The sequence below is a fragment of the Sminthopsis crassicaudata genome, chromosome 4 (genome assembly GCF_048593235.1).
Source record: "Sminthopsis crassicaudata isolate SCR6 chromosome 4, ASM4859323v1, whole genome shotgun sequence".
In the NCBI taxonomy this organism is placed as follows: Eukaryota; Metazoa; Chordata; class Mammalia; order Dasyuromorphia; family Dasyuridae; genus Sminthopsis; species Sminthopsis crassicaudata.
The window spans coordinates 275,964,353-275,980,162 of record NC_133620.1 but is presented as its reverse complement, the minus strand read 5'-3'; positions in this window follow the sequence as shown (position 1 = coordinate 275,980,162).

Below are 15,810 nucleotides of genomic sequence, written 5' to 3'. Positions count from 1 at the left end.
AGGACTTTTCCATATGACTTGCAGTGGAAACTTTCTGTGTAGGCTGCCTTCCCTGTTAGAATGTGAGCTTCTTGAGAATAGATACTTACTTCTGCCTTTTTATTTGTATTCCCAAGCACTGAAGTGCTTTTTATCCACCCTTTTAAGACAGAGGAGGTTAAGGGATAGACTAACATTCCAAAACTAAAGGAGTAACAGAGGTATCTGAGCCTTAATATATGGGATCAAAAGCTCTGGGATTTGATTACTCTTTTAAAAAATTATAAAGCTACCTTTATTTGCTCTGGGTAAATCCCATTGAAATTTCCCCCCCGAAACACTTTGAAGGTTGCCTAAGGAAGAAGGGTGTACAGAGAAAACTCATTGTAAACAGAGGGTAGAAGGGATGTCATTCATTCTTGGACCTAAGAGTACTGTAAAAGGCCCTGAGTGTAAAAGAACTAGCTCAGGTACACCATCAATAAGAGAGATGGACACAAATCATAATTACTTGGTTTCTTTCTTCTCACTGGCTTTTTTCTGCTTCTGTCTCATGATCTCTTAGTTCTGTTTTTTTTTTTTTTTTTTTTTTTCAGCAGTAGAGAGCCCAACTCCCCACATTTTCCCTTATCTCATTTGCTTTACTTTTCATGTTCTTTGAGCAGGCAAGTTCATGCTGATTAAGGGTGATGGTCATGACTGCTGAGGCAACTCTAGCCTGACTCAGTGGTCTCTGCTTTCCCCTCCAATGTCCTAAAGTGTTCTTTTGGCAATGTAGGTCTGATAGGAAAGGGAGCTGCTCTTCCAACAACCCCAAACATGTTTCTTTTCCTGGGGAGTCCAAGTCTTCTGGAAGGTACCATAGGACAGGAGACCTCCATGGTTTCCTGGGGACCTGGAACTCACTGGAAGGCTGTGGGTGGGGACATAGGCATCTATCTAGCAACTCCAAGTTCTTTATCTTTCCAGGAGCTCAAACCCTCAGAATAGCACCATATGGAAGAATGCTTATATCAGTCCCTGGGGTATATGTAGGACCCACTGGAGTACTGGGGCACTTGCCTCTAATAATACCAAGTCATTTTCCTTGTGAGAAGGCAAAGGGCAGTACCATGAAACCAGACAACTCTAAGACCCTGAAGAAAAGTATAATTTAAGTGAGAACCATATTGATTATAAGCTACTGTGAGTTCTTTGTGTGTTTTCTATATTTTTTCTGTGGGGGTGGAATAAAGGCTGTCCTATCATGGATCTATGCATGTTACTTTGAATATTAAATGGTAGCTGAGAATTCTTTTATTTATCTACATATGAAGAGACTACACATAAACTATTTTTGAGATGTCCTAGATGCAGCTCTTGATGAGGACAATATGAAATAAAGTTATTTTGCTTTTGAAATTAAATCTGATTAGTGTAAATCATGAGTTTGGAGCAGGCTTTGTGAATAAATAGTCCTTCTATTGCTGGTGTTCTGCTGGTGATCAAATAGACTTGAAATTGTGAGACCTAGATCTGAAACTTGTATGTGAAACTTTCTTGTGTAATCCCAGCTATTCATTCTATTTCCTCATTTTTAATAGAATACATGAAGATCTTTTAAAGAAAACTGAGAAATATAAGTACATGTTGTCCTAAAAACATTTCCATCCAAGATGCTTGCTTTACTGGATCACAAAATACTACTTAGTGCATCTTTTCTTTATGACCTCATGTTAATATCCCTTATCTCCCCTGCCCTGTCTAGATCTCCATTATCAAGAAGCAAGAAGGCTCTTGTCCTAAGGAGGCTCACACCTCAACAGTAACTCCAAATTCTATGCCACGTCAAACTACCAATCCTGGTATACTGGCCCTGTTCAGTAATTCAGGTTTATCACCTCAGGTAAGAGCACCTTATTCAGGTCACCTCCTCTCAGAACATCATCCCAACTTTAAATAGTTTTATTCCTCCCTAGGCCAACTGCAACCAAGTTCATTCATCACCTAGTTCATGTTATTTATGCCCTTTGGAACTCTCCATTTGTTCTCAATAGGCTTCCCTGCAATTTAAACTTGAGTTCCAAGCTTTTTTCTATCCTTTCCCCTCATCCTTTTCCCTAGACAACAACTGACCCATATACACACACAAGAAAATTCCTTTCATTTCCTCACTTTAATGTAAACTTAGTTTATCCTTTAGTCATTATATTACCATTCTCTCTTGGCTCTGGATTCATAGGGCCAATAGAAAAGGGTGGTCATATCTCCTTGTTCTCCCCAGTCACTTCCAGTCCTGTTGTTGATCCTATTTCCATTTTCTGAAGCATAAAGACGTAGGACAGTTTTGGGAACCAAAGTAAAAGTGAGCTTTGTAGGGCAATCCCCAGACCATTGTTAGTGATCTGTTTTCTAAATAGAGGCACAAACGCCAGCCATTTCCTAACTATACTTCCAAAAATTACTATGGATTTGAGCCTTTTAAAAAAATTAGCCTCAATTCCAATACACTTATGATGGAGAAAGCCATCTGTGTCCCGAGAAGGGAATGTGGGGACTGAATATGGATCACTACACAGTATTTTCACCTATTTTGTTGATTACTTACCTTTTTTTCTTTCTCATTTTTTTCCTTCTTGATCTGATTTTTCTTGTGTAGCACGATAAATGTAGAAATATGTGTAGTAGAATTGCATATGTTTAACCTATATTGGATTACTTGCTCTCTAGGGGAAGGGAGTAAGGAGAAAGGAGGGAGAAAAGTTTGAAACACGAGGTTTTGCAAGGGTGAATATTGAAAAATATCTTTGCATGTATTTTGAAAATAAAAAGCTATTATTAAAAAATAATAAAAAATTTCAAAATGGTCTCCAGTTTCAATAGATTTGTGATGGAAAGAGCCGTTTGCATCCAGAGAGAGGACTATGGGGATTAAATGTGGATCACAACATAGTATTTTCACCTTTTTTTGTTGTTGCTGTTACTTGTTTGCTTGCTGGTTTTTAAAATTTTCTTCCCTTTTATTCTGTTTTTTCTCATTCAGAATGATAAATGTGGGAATATGTTTAGAAGAATTGCACATATTTAACTGTCATGGGGAGTTGGATTAGAAGAAGGAGGGAAAAAAAATTGGAGCACAGGATTTTGCAAAGGTGAATGTTGAAGATTATCTTTGCATGTATTTTGAAAACTAAAAAGCTATTATTATTATTTTTTAAATGGCCTCGTAGAAAGGAGGATAATAGTATATTGAAGATCTTACTTTCACCTGGACTAAATAAATCTCAGCTATAGCTGAGCTTAGGGTGTTGCAAACATGAATAGCAAGAACCCTAAATCATGGCCAAGCACTCAGTAGATGATGGCTATTGGCTATTGGACAACCTTTATATCAACCCACAGAAAATGCATAAAATGCTAAAGACTCATGGGAATCCATAAAGCACTCAGCTCCTCCCAGAAGGAATTGAACTTGAGGTTGCTGTCATAGCAACCCTCTGTCATTCCAATATGTCCCTCTTTCTCACCGACTCCTATAGTCTCCCCAAGACTTGTAGTGCCACCCTGTGGTTTAGTTTTCACCCAAAAGTAACCAGATCTGAAAAAGAAAACCCTTTTTCATCAGAAATGCACTGTTTGAATAATTCACTAGCTTTGTTCTTCAATAGAACACTGTGCCAGAATCACATAGACTTGTCTTCTGCTTTCACTAAAGGTAGTGCTAAATCAGGAAATCTCTTTCTAGATGATCTGATGCCTGAACACAGGAACTCTTTAAAATAAATTATTGATAAGACAATTCCAATAGACTTGTGAAAGAAAGAGCGATCCACAGTCAGACGGACCTATGGAGACTGAATGTAGATCAAAATATAATAATAATTACATGTAATATATTATATATAATATAAAAATATTAATTGTTGTCTGTTTTTTCTTTCTTTTTTATGTTTCTCTACCTGCCCCACCCCCATCTGATTTTTCTTGCATAGCAAGTATGTGATTGCTTGCTTTTTTGGGGAAGCAAAGAGAGGGAGAAAAATTTAGAACACAAGATTTTGCAAAGGTGAATATTGAAGACTATCTTTGCATGCATTTAGAAAAATAAAATACTATTTTGTTTTTATATCACTTTAATTTATCTGTGTTGATTTTTTTTTCTTCCCCACCCTTCTTCCTTGGAGAGGTATTTCTTATAAGAACAAACAAAAGTAGGAAAAAAAAAAAGCTGGTTCAGGAAAACAACATATTGGTAAGCTATATAATATATACCCTATTTCATGCCATAGTCCCCCTCCCCTGAAAAGAAAGGAATTTCTTTTCTTTAGGATCAAGATTGATCATTATAACAATACTGTGTTTAGTTTTCTTTTTTTGGCATTTTCCCCACTTACATTATTGTAGCCATTGTGTATATTATTTCCTGGTTTTACTTACTATACTTTGGATGAGGGTATGTAAATTTTCTCTATGTTCTTCATAGACAGGTCAGTTTTTTCTCTTTTTTGTGAATTTTACAATTCTTTGTATATTGAAATGTACAGAGAAGATTATTATATAAAAATCTGGACTTCTGTTACATTCAATTTTTAAGTATATATAATTTAACAAGGTGGTGGTCCAATAATATTTCCTTAAATGTATGAACCAATTATTTAGCCATTCCCAAACTAGGGCACTATTTTGTTTTCAATTCTTTGTTACTATATAAAGTGAGACAAAATAATTTTGGTATAAGTGAGAAATGTCCCATGTTTAACATAGATTACTTGACACCTAGGGGAGGGAGTGGGAGAAGGGGGGAGGGGGAATTGGAAGTGCAATTTGCAAGGGCTAATGTAATAAAAAGCTTCAATAAAGAAAAAAAGAGAAACATCAGGCTATCATGCTGGGTCTCCTGTCTGGTGTCCAGGAGCTCACAGGAAAAGGAGAAATACCAAGTCTCCTGCTTTTCAGGTGAGGGAAAAGATGCCATTCTATCATACCAGGTCTCCTTCCTGGTCTCATTCCATAAAGCATCAATCTCTTGGCTGTGAAGCAAAGGGAGAAAATGCCGTCCCACTGATCCAGTTCCATTTGGTTTCATGCCTTTTGCTAAAAGAGAAGAAAGAATCATTCCACTGGGCCCCAGACTTCTCCTTTTCAGGAAAAAGGAGAAAGAACAATCCATCAAGTCTCTATCCTAGGCTCTTGCCTTGGGAGAAAGGAAGTAACACCCTTCCTTCAATTCCAAGCATCTGTCCCCTGGCCTGAACTGCCCAAGAGTGGACTTCCCTCTGAAACCACAGCTCATTCAAACCCTCTTCCCCACCCCACATTCACCTTGCCCAACCCCTTATTCCTTTCCTCTTCTACCCAACCCCCTCAATATCCCACTGTAAAACTGCTTTCTGTGCATTTTAGAATACATGCTCCATAGGCAACAAATTTGCTTTCATATTAAATTGTTTCTTTCCCACTGCTTCTGTCTTCTCTCACTTAGACTTGGATCCCTCTTGGTGACATTCTTCCTGGGCTCCCTTTCCAGCACTGACTGCACTTCTACCTCCGTCTTTCAATCTCCACACCTGTTTTTTTGTCGAACACTGTGACCTCCAATTCCTCAATCTCTCAGTTCTCTCCCAGGTCATCACTATTGCACTCACCATCTTTTCTTCTCTTTCCCTTCTTGACCCCTTGGTTGGCCAATTCAATTCTATACTATTTCCTTGAATCACATGTTCCCTTAAAATATTGTCAACTTGTTCTGCAAAGCCGTGGCCTTGGATTACTCCCACATCTGCTGCTTTTGCTCCTACATGCAATGAAGCTGAAGCTGGAGAAAAGCATGAAGCCATGCTGATTGGATCCACTCGAAATTTAAGTCACACAACCTCAACCAGTGCATCTCTGCTGCTAAGCAACCCTTCACACCTCCCTAATCAATTTACTATTCCACTCTTGATAGAGACTCTTCTAAGTCCTTTCATTCCTCTTCAAACCTCCTATGGCTCCTTCTCTCTCCACCCTCTCAGCTGAGATCTTTGTCTTATATGTTACTGAGAAAGTCAAAGCCCTTCCCTGGGAGCTCCCTCTTCTCCCCTTGTCTTATCAATCTAAAACAATTATTAATATGGCCTGCATATAATGTAGATTTCTCTATTGATTGAATCTTTAAAAGACAAAAATGGAAAGGATTTAACAGAAGCAACAGAAATTTTAAAAGAGGGAGCAAAAATATACAGAACTATAGAGGAAAGCTCTTATCATCATCAATAATCTCCATGTAGTGGTTGTCATGAATCAAACATCCTAGAATGAAGTCAATTGGGCCTTAAGAAGCATTGCTAACAATAAGGCTAGTAGAGGTGCCCAGCAACTCCTTTCTCAGACTACGTGCAGAAAAAAAAAAAACAAAAAAAAAACTTTCGGTGCCATTTGCTTCTGTAAGTTTACATCACTGCTTTTGATGGGGGTGGAATCTTTGACCCAAAGGTTTGGTTGGTCAGTTAACAAGCATTTAAGCATTACATGTCAAATCAGGCACTGTGCTAAAATTTGAGAAGTCAAAAAAAAAAAAAAAAAAAAAAAAAAGGTGGGGGGGAGTCCCTGTTCACAGGTAGTTCACATTCTAATGGGAGAGAAGACATGCTACAAGATTTGAGTGTGTTCTGGGTTTACTCTCCCAGAACAAAGTTGAGATGTCTCTCTCTAAGGCCATTGGCTAGAGGCCCCACTGGTTGTATTCCATCCACTGTTAAGTGCCAGCAAGTCCCAATTCCATGTAACTTAACATCCATAAGCTTTTACAAAGCGATATTTACTTTGAAGAAAGCAGCTTCCCTAGTTACTTTTCCCTGGTTAAATAACATCAGAGGCAGTCTGGGTATGTGTCAGACCCCATTATAGGTATATTCAATGTAAATGGAAGAAGGGCTGTGGTGGTGAAGTGATCAGACTGGCACTTTAGGAAAATCATTCTGAGAGCTGAGGATGGATTAAAGTGGAGAGCCCTGGAGTCGGGTTTGATCACAATAGTCCAGAGGAATGGTATAAAAGGTGGCGGCCATTCCAGTAAGGAGGAGACGTCTACAAGAGATGCAGAAGTAAAAATAACAAGATTTGACCACAGATTAGATATGTTGGTTGAGAATAATTAGCTGAAGATGGCACTGTGGTTATAAAAGCCTAGATAACTGAGTGGTAAGATTTTTTTTTTTTAACAATGATGGGAAAATTGGAAAGAAGGGAAGTTTTGGGGGGAAAGAGAATAAATTTTGTTTCAAACATGTTTGAGATGACTATAGAACATTATCCAATTCAAGATGTCCAAATGGAAATAAGTTGGTAATATAGACCTGGAGCTCAGAAGAGCATAAATATTCTGTGGCTCCCTATTGCCTATCCTGGCACACCCTTGTCACAATATTACTATCTCTATGTACTTTACTCCAGCCTAACTAGACAACTCTTTCTCCTGATCTCCTAAGCCTCCATATGTCTTTGTTCAGACTTTTTCTTATCTCTAGAATTCTCTGTCCTTCCTCCTCTTTGCCTTTTGAATTCCTAAATATCCTGTAAGAGCATCTTCTCCAGGAAACTTTTCCTGGTCCCCCAATCAATAAAAAGCCTTTTCAAGTAAGACCATTAACACTTTTTTGTATAACTCTCTGATGTATTTAGATTTAATTATTAGTATTAGTTTGTGTCTGTATACTTTATCTAATGGTATCTTCTCTTCCTGCTATGGGAGAGCCATTTGGTTTGAAGTCGAAGTAAAAACACTCACACAGGATTCTTTTTAATTCAAAGCTTTATTTTGCCAAAATGGGCATGTCAAATAGCATGGGTAACTCACTGGCAACTAAATCAAAGAGAAAAAAGCTTATATACCATAAATTTGGCTCACGTTAGGAATACTAAAGCTGTTAAACACAGAATCTTTTTCTGACAGTATCTTAACCAATAGTTAGTCAAAACAACAACTTGTTTGTCTGGCTTGAAGGAATAGTTTATGGGGCAAGTATTCCTTCTGTGGGTCCAACAAATCTAAACATACTTATGCTATTGATTTTATTTTTTTTTCTTTTTGAGGCAATTAGAGTTAAGTGATTTACCTAAGGTCACACAGCTAGAAAGTGTTGAGACTCCTCAGGTCCTCCTGACTCCAGGTCTATCCACTGCACATCTAGCTGTTAGTGATTTTAGAAAATGTTTATGTTGCTAATTTTCAGAAACTAGTCTAGGGCCCAGTATTAGGGTCCAGCTTGTCCTCTACACTCCTGTACTATAATATGTTACAAGAGGGCAGGAATAGTATCTTAGGATAGGATTATAAAGAGGTTTTTTGGGGGAAATGAAAGCAACTATAGAGATCATCTAGTCCAGAAGCTAACTTTTTTTTTGGTCACAGATCTCTTTGGAAGTCTAGTGAAATCTATGAATTTTAAGTATGTAAAATAGAATACATAGAACTATAAAGGAAAACAAATTTGGTTTTTTTAAATTTAAACAAGTTCATAGACCTGATTTAGTCCAACTTCTTCATTTTATATCTGGGAGGTAAAGTGATATCCAGGGGCCAATTTAGAAGCAGAGATGCTAAATCCCAATAGTACACAGTAGGAACAGAAGTGGGATTGGAACCAAGTTTTTCTTTCTCTAAATCAAAAACTATTTCATTACACCATGGCAGCTTTGTGCTTCTATCAACACCTAATACAGAATTCTATATAAGATAGGTGCTTAATAAATGTGTAAATATAAGGTAGGTATTTAATAAATGCATGTAATGATTGCTATTACCCATAAACATTGCCCCCTAGGATTCTAGGGGAACATCATCTTTAATGCCAGCTGCTTGAAATGATTATCTCCTCTCATGTTAATAATTATTAAAGTTGGGGAGATCTAAGCTTTTTTCTCTGTCCTATTTCTTTATCCAAAGCCTAGTCTCTCAAAGCCAGGTCTGATTCTCTTCATTCTGGGTATTACTATTCCATATAACTAGATCAGACTTCTAATCTAAAATGAATTCCCTGCTCATTATGTTCCTCAAATTAATCTGGGTGGAGATGGCTCCTCTGTCTAGCTTGCCCAAGGCTAGGGGTGGTCTGGATGAAGAGATAGTCTCTTTGTCCAAGAGTGACATGATGTCATTCTCCTAGCCCCTCATTGGAGTGAGTCTACTTCTCTTTGTACAGTACACTTTTCATTCATAGTTAACCAAATGCCACTCTCAGAAACACCCAGTTTTCCAAGGGTATATAAGTTATGAGTCTGCTACAGTCTTTGGTCCAAGAGAGAGGCTGCCAAATGATCATTTATTTTGTTAATTAAATGCTGTCTTACTAATAAAATGAGCAATTACCCAGAAACTGTCTCTTGAACTTTTTAAATGTCACATGCTTAAGCCCCCATGCCAGTTTTGTTCCCCTCATTGTTAGTGACTAGCCCCCCAGTTTCATGTAATCAATGAACATAAATTAGCTTTTGTCAAAGAATATTTATTTAGAAGCCCTGGTAAGAACAGAAATACAAACATTTCCCCCTAATACCTCAAGTGCATATCCTCCCCTGTATCATATCATTCTCTGGGGATAATGGACAGTTTCTACATAGTAATGGTCCCCCAAGCTCCTGTCCAAATGTGGTCTCACTACTAGGAGAGCCCTCATAGCAGCCACTGCTGGGCTAGGTTAGGTCCCAAAGCTCTTTTCTTTATCCTCAGAGTATAGACTCTCCTCCAGGACTCTCAGACTTTTGTCCTTCTACCTAAAACAAAATAACAAAGCTGAGGCAAAAAACTGAGGCTATATATAGCAAGAGGCTGCTTGGGGGTGAGAGAACTCAGATCATTGTCTCTCAGCAATTATTGTCAGGCAAGAAGAAATGGCAAGAAAACAAGAGGCCAAATCAAGAAAAGTAGCTTTGTACTGTGGGGATAGTGTCTTTTCAATGCACTCCTCAGACAGCGCTCCTACTCACACCTAGTTAGCAATGTGGGTAGCTACAAAATGCTCATGCAGGCTGTTCCCAGACATTCTCATTACATGCTATCATAACACTGAGTGCGCCAAAAGTACTCACTCATTGCAAGGACTGAGTGCAGTGGTCATTCTCTGGTACCCAGAGCTTATTACAGAGGCAAAATTGTATCCCCAAATCCCTCCTTTTTTTGATTCTCTTAGCATCATCTCCCTGCCCTTTCCCCAACCCAAGATCGTGGTTTCTCCAAGACTTTTATTTATTTATTTGTTTGTTTGTTTATTTATTTATTTTCCTGAGGCTGGGGTTAAGTGACTTGCTCAGGGTCACACAGCTAGGAAGTGTTAAGTGTCTGAGATCAGATTTGAACTCAGGTCCTCCTGAACTCAGGGCTGGTGCTCTTTCCACTGCACCACCTAGCTGCCCTCTTTCTCCAAGATTTTTAACTCTCTTCCCTGAGCCAAACAGGAAAAGATGTGATATCACCATTTGCACCAATTGAAACTTATTTGTACTTGTAATATTTTAAATATTTTAGAGGCACAGAACTTACAATGTCAGAACTGGAACAGATCTGGTTCAAACCCTTGTTTTATATTTCACTAGAGTCAAAATCTTTGTAAACTGTTAAAGGAATTTAAATCATCAAGAAAAAAAAAAATTCAGGCAAGGAAATCTTTCCCTGAACTTATAATAAGCTGAAGCTGGACCCAATGGCAAATCTAATTAATTATTTTAAAGTACCTCACAGAATTAAAAGAAAGAGTTTTTCTCTAAGGATGGATCTATACTGTAGCTGTTGGAAATCTATTTCCTAAGAACTGCAGATTATAGGGGTAAAACACCTGCATTGACATGAAGAAGAGAGACACTTGAACAATTATTATTCCTGAATCCACCAGTTTGTAACACCTTAGAACTAGGATTTCTGGGAATGTTTTTAGTGAGAATTTTTGGGAAAAGCGAACTCCAGTCACAACTCAGAGTTTAGAATTCAGTTTGGAATTTAATCTCTTCTCCCTTGTTTTTCCTTCCCACAACTTCCATCATCATCACAGGGGATTGTGAGTTAGCTTCTATTCCCACTGTACCCTATTCCCTTCTCTTGAATGCGTGGTTATGAATTATCTAATACCCTACCTCCATCATAACCTTGCCATAGTATCCTTCTCCCACCTACGCAAAGGCAAGCCAAGGTGTTTTAATTCAGTTTCTTCTGCCTTAAACCTTTCAGCACCCAGAACTATCCAGATCACTAGATTTCTAGATCACCATTGGGTTTATTATTTAAGAACCCCTTAGGTATAATACAGTGGATAGAGTACCTGGCTTGAAGTCAGGAAGACCTGAATTCAAATCTCGTCTCAGACACTTAATTGTATGATCCTGGGCAAGTCACTTAACCTCAGTTTCCTCATCTATAAAATGACTTAGAGAAGGAAATGATAACCTTCTCTACTATCTTTGCAAAGAAAACCTCCCAAAAGAGGTTGGACATGACTGAAAATGACTAAACAACAAAAACAGATTGATTCGTTCTTTTTCCTATCCTAAGAACCCTTAAATGACAGAAGGTCAGGCCAAGCTGAATTATGGCATTTAATGTACCTTAGATAAAGTTAGTAAATTTTATTCTTCAGGAACACTAAAGACTTTGAGCCTCCACTATGACACAAGAGATTAAAAATCATAAAATAAATATCTATGGGCTATGGAGGACACAATGCACTTTAAAAATGTGCATTTATTATAAAGTAATATTTTTAGAGTTCACTGTTGTGCATTCCTGCCCCTTTTAAAAAAAATGTATTATATCACACACAGATGCCTATCTTGCCATCAAGAGGTAGCTCTGGGAATAGTTATAGGAATGGCTTGGTAAAAGATGGGAGCTCATAAGCCATGTACAGGCAACCTTTACTTAGGAGAACATTAAGTCAAAGAGATTACTTCAGCTCTTGGAATTAAGATTTGGGACCTTTGTTATTTAACATATGTGATCATTTCACTATACAATTGAGTTATATGTATAATAACCATCCATCTACTTAAAGAATCCACTGTATCAGCCCATGTAGCATCTTTCCTTCTAGCCATTAGTTACCACCCTCCCCCCCCCCCAGCATGCCCCATGTAACTGAAGTCCAAATTTAGGAGTATGTTCGTCTACCAATCAAACCCCTCAGCTCCAGCCTCACTTATCCCCAACTTGTCAGTCACTCTCCTTTAAATCTTTCACTGTTTCTATGAAACATCTTTATAAAGAGCATTAATATTATCCTCCCATATCATGACTTTCCCCTTCATGGATTCAATAGCTTAAGATTGGCTTAAGAAATTAAATAGGAATTTTGGGCAAGTTTTGTGGAAGCCACAGATAATGCATGAAGAACAACAGATGACAAAGATATACTTATCTAAACTTCTGGGTTTTTTTTAGTGCTGCAACAAAGTCTGTTGAGTTTTTGGACCCAGAGACAGTAGCATCTAGCTATTAGTTATTCTTAAGGTCAGCGTCATAGGGGAAATAAGGGCTAATTTGACATCAATCATTATTACTCTTCCCCCTCAGTATTATTTATTATTCCTCCTCTTTCAATCCCTGCCCAACATCAGTAGCACAACATTCTTTGCTTTTGTTCCTCTGCTGACTACATATCTGTTACATATGTACAAGTAATGATGCAGAAAAGAATGTGATATAAGGAAACCTGATATGGACACCTATTATAGATGCTAAACAAAACAAAACAAAAAATGCTCAATGAATTAATAATGTGAAAAAGGACAAAAAGAAAAAGGAATTATTATTCCTTCAGTAGACTTAGCTACAGATCAATTATGTTGTTTTTTTGTCTCTCCTCCTCCTCCTCCTTCTTCTTTCTTCTTCTTTCTTCTTCTATTGGGGTTAAGTGACTTGCCCAGGCTCACACAACTAGGAAATGTTAATGTCTGAGTCCAAATTTGAACTCAGGTCCTCCTGACCTCAGGGCCAACACTCTATCCACTGCACCACCTAGCTGCCCTGTCCTTCCTTCTTGAAGACAACCTTGATATTGGGCGATGCCATGACATACAAGTGAATTGGATTTAAGTGAATGAGGGATGTCCAAAGTCACCAGCCTCATTTTCTCCCCTAGAGCCATTTGGGTCCAGTAGCAAAGATATAGATTAGGATGACTGGAGATGGACCTGAATGCAGTAGGAGGCCTAGGTCTTTTTAACCTAAGGTAATAGATCTCAGTTTGACTGAAGCAACTGTTCATTCATAGACTAAAACTAGGTAAGAAAAAAAGGAGGCAAAGAAAAGCCTTTTTTGCTAGTCAAAAAGAAAAGTAAGAGAAAAAAAAAAGAAAAAATCAGTATAAGTGGGAAAGATCTTCAGGGTTTTTAGCTAAACAGAAACAATTGTTACTTACATTCCATCTCTGCAATCATTACCCAAATGATGATCAAATAGTTGGACTACATGTCTTCTGAGGGCTCTTTCAACTTGGAAATTCTGTTATTTGGAGTAATAATAAACTGGGCTGCTAAATTTCTAAAATGCACAGAGAAAACATTTTAGATAGGCAACAGTGTTAATAAAAGCATAGAGGCTGGAAAACACAACATATGTTTGAAGAAATGGACTGTTTTACCTGAACAAAGATACATGGCAGAAAGTAGTATGGAAATAAATGCTAAAGACAGAATGTGGGAGTCCTTGAATGTTAGATTAAGGTGTTAGAAATTATTCAACAGGCATTAAAGGAATCCTTGAAAGCTTTTAGGAAGGTGACTAATATGTTCAGGCCTGTGCATTAGAAAAATTATTCTGATTAGTACAGCATATTTTGGACTGTATGACATCATTTGGAAGAAGAAAAAAAAAATAGAGGTGAAACCAGATAGGTTGCTGTAGTAGTTCAAATGAGAAGAAAAGATGCATCATGACATTGTAGAAAGTAAACCAGATTTGGAGGCAGACAACTTGGGTTTCTTTCTTGTTTTCACCACGTCCTATGAATAAGTTATTTCAAAAAGTCTGAGTCTCAGTTACCTATTAAATTTTTTTTTCTATAAAATGAAAAGGGTGGAATAGAAGGTTTCTATAAGGTCTCTTCCAATTCTAAAACCCTACGATCCTGAAAAATATGATTTGGTTATATAATGGTATTTACTGTGACCCATATGAACTGTTCACCATTGATACTTAATGATGAGCAGCACAAAAGCCAAGGTGGGGGAAACTATATGTCAGCTTAACTTTGTTATGAGTTTTCTCAGATTACAACCCTAAACTCCATGCTCAGAAAATATCCTCAGCCTCCTCAGACAAGTGTTCATGTGATATGCTTTAGTTCTGAGGGCCATAGTTTAGGAATGAGAACACAAAGGAGGGCAATCAAGTGATGAAAAACCTTGAGTTCATGCTCTATTGGGACTGGTAGAAAGAACTAGGAATGTTTAGCCAAGAGAAAGGAAGAAAGGAGCAGAATGGGAAGAAAGTGTGGAAATATTACTATGCTGATTATCTATAAGTATCTGAATAGTTAACATATAGAAAAAAGAATTAGATTTATTCTGTTTGGTTTTAGAAGAACAAAACCAGAAGCAATGTATGGATGTTATAAAGGAGTAAACAAGTTTAGAGTCAGGAAAACATTTACAGTTATATCAAAATGGTTTGCCCGCCTCTGAAGTAATAGGTTCTCCCTCATTGGAAGTTTTCAAGAATAGGCTTCATGGTCACCTCTCAGGCATATTGTAGTGGATTAGAAACCTTCTGAGGTCCTTTTGAAATCTAAAATTTTGTTATTCTGCTCAAAACATCTTTTTAAATTGAGCATTTGATCCTGTTTAATAGGTACTTTTTTTACATGTTTACTAAAAACATTAATCTCATTGCCTTACAGTCACACTTTACCTAGCAAAAATTTGTTCAATTTGTCCAGGTCTTCAGATATCATTTTGTCCACAAGTGATGGAACTGAAAATATTTTGTATATAGCTTCTCAAACTCTCTGGCTACTGACATATGTTGATTGGGAAACCCTAACTGATGATACAGAAAAAGCAGGAGAAGGGGGAGGAAAAATAGGTCTGGATTGAGACATAGCTATTAGAAGTTTCACATACTTTATTCATAATGACTCTCATCAGGAAGGGTTAACCTGTTAGCGTTTGAAAAATGTGTATTTCAACTGAAATCAATAAAGGCCTGGAACTTTATTCCTGATGGGGGAACTTCCTGTAATAGCAAATCATAACAATCTATAACTTACATTCTTAGTGAGGTGAATTGTCCATGGTCATGTAATGGTCAAAAGCAATACATTTCCCTTCCTCCACAGAATAACATGCATGCTTTCATGTGCTTAGAATTTTCACTATTTTGCTGAGGGGGGAAAAATGAAGGATAATATAACTTACAAAGAAAAACTAAGCTACAAGATATAAATTTAATAAGAGCTAAAGAATAAACTGCAAACTTTCTAACCTTGCAGGCCTCTTCTCACTATTAAAATTAATAGATTAAGACTTTATTCAAAAAATTTTAATTCTTACCTACTTTTTTTAAATTCCTCTGTTGATTTCAAAGCAACAGCACCACAGAAAACGAGATTCCAATTTCTTTCCAAATCCAAAGTTTAGTGTCATCCTTATGCTCCTTGTACTTAGTCTTTTGAGTAGGCACAGTATTTAGTCTTGTTTCTAATTTCTGTAGAAATGAATGGAAAAAAGCTTGAAAGACATGATCAATGTTATGACCATCTATGATTGCAGAGAGCTGATGATGAAGTATTCCATCCACATTTACAGAGAAGTGATAGACCTCAAAACATACTTTTACACAGATACACTTTTTACACTCAGGTAATCTGTTAGCTTAACTATGCATAT